Source organism: Panthera onca, chromosome D4 (genome assembly GCF_046562875.1).
Source record: "Panthera onca isolate mPanOnc1 chromosome D4, mPanOnc1 haplotype 2, whole genome shotgun sequence".
NCBI lineage: Eukaryota > Metazoa > Chordata > Mammalia > Carnivora > Felidae > Panthera > Panthera onca.
The window spans coordinates 57,484,198-57,486,323 of NC_138351.1; the positions used below are offsets into that span (position 1 = coordinate 57,484,198).

General features: G+C 35.0%; 1 non-coding gene across 1 annotated transcript; it reads left to right on the forward strand.

Moving 5' to 3' along the window:
- The first annotated feature begins 320 nt into the window (after window positions 1–320).
- Window positions 321–426, forward strand: LOC132664005 (U6 spliceosomal RNA). Its single transcript, XR_009603378.1, has one exon. It is a non-coding gene; the product is annotated as a U6 spliceosomal RNA (small nuclear RNA).
- The last annotated feature ends 1,700 nt before the right edge of the window (window positions 427–2,126 follow it).

Here is a 2,126-nt window from a genome sequence, read left to right on the forward strand (position 1 = left end):
TCAACAATTGTAGAATATGATTCAACAATTCTATACATTGCTCGGTCTTCATCAAGATTAAGTGTACTCTTAATCCTTTTCACCTATTTCACCCATCTTCCCACCCATCTCCCTCCTGGCAACCACTAGCTTGTTCTCTATATTTGAGAGTCTGATTTTTTGTCTCTTTTTTTCTTTGTTTATTTGTTTTGTTTCTGAAATTCCACATATGAATGAAATCATATGGTATTTGTCTTTCTCTGGCTTTTTTCACTTAGGATTATACCCTCTAGATCCATCCATGTTGTTGCAATGGTTAACTGATTTTTGAAAAGGGTTCCATGCTCACTTTGGCAGCACATATACTAAAACTGGAACAATACAGAGAAGACTAGCATGGCTCCTGAGCAAGGATGACATGCAAGTTTGTGAAGCTTCCATATTTCTGAATGTGAAAGGAAACTGTTCCTGAACTTGACTGTCTCTAGCAGAGCATTTTGTTTGGTGTATAAAACCCCAAGATGTGTTGGGTCCAAAGTGAACTTGAAAAGTGTAAAATGAAATAAACTGTGTAAAATAAAAATAATAAAAAAGAAAAGGGTTCCAAACCATTCAGTGGAGGCAATCTTTTCAACAAATGGTACTGAGAAGTGGACCTTTATATCATACCATATACAAAAATTAACTCAAAATGGATCAAAGACCTAAATTTAAGAGTTAAAACTATAAAGTTCTGGGGAGAAAACAGTGGGGAAAAATTTCATGACGTTGGATTTGGGAACAACTTCACAGATATGACGCCAAAAGGACAGGAAACAAAACAAAACAAACACAAATATACACACACACACACACATATATATGTATATATGTATACATATATGTATACACACATGTATATATGTATATATATATATGTGTGTATACATATATATATGTATATATTGGACTTCAGAAAAATTAAGAACTTCTATGCACTATCAAAAGACATTATCAAGAAAAATAAAAAGGTGACCCATAAAGTGGGAAAAAATATTTGCAAATTATGTATCTGATAAGAGATTAATATCAAGAATATATAAACAACTCAATAACAACAATAGACCTAAATTAAAAAAAAATAAAAAGGGTCTTGAATAGACATTTCTTCAAAGAAGTATACAAATAGCCAATAAGCACATGAAAAGAAGGTTAACTTCATTAGTCATGAAGGAAACGGGAACTGCAAGCCAAAACCACAATGTGGTACCACTTCAACCTAGTATGATTAAAACACACACACACACACACACACACACACACACACACACACACACACAAAACAGAAAATAAGAAGTGTTTGCAGGATGTGAAGAAACTGTAACCTTCATGCATTGCTGGTGGGAATGTAAGATAGTGTAGCTGCTCTGGAAAACAGTTTGGTGATTCCTTAAAAAGTTAAATACAGAACTACCATATGACCCAGCAATTCCACTCATAGGTATATCCAAACGAATTGAAAACAGGGACTTGAACTTATATTTGTATACCAATGTTGACAGCAGCATTATTCACGGAGCCAAAAGGTACAAACAACCTAAGTGTCCATCAGCAGATGAATGGATAAACAAAATGTAATATATACATACAATAGGAATGTAAGTCAACCATCAAAAGGAATGAAATGTTTTGGGGTGCCTGGGTGGCTCAGTCAATTAGGTGTATGAGTCTTGGTTTCAGCTCAGGTCATGATCTCACGGTTTCGTGAGTTCAAGCCCCACATTGGACTCCAAGTTGACAATGCAGAGCCTGCTTGGGATTCTCTGTCTCCCTGTCTCTGCCCTTCCCCTACTCATGCTCTTTCTCAAAATAAATAAATAAACTTAAAAAAAAAAAAAAGGAAGTCCTCCATTTGTAGCAAAAGACTAAACCTAGAGGACCTTAAAAAAAAAAAAGGAATGAAATGTTTTAACATATAATACAGATGAAACTTAAAAACATTAAGCTGAGTGAAATTAGACACAGAAGGACAAATATTGTATGAATCCACCAATATGATGTACCTGGGGACAGAACATAGAAGAGAGGTTACCAGGTGCTGGGGTTGGTGGGGCAGGAAGAGAAAATTAGTATTTAATGGGTACAGAGTTTATGTTGGGGATGATGGG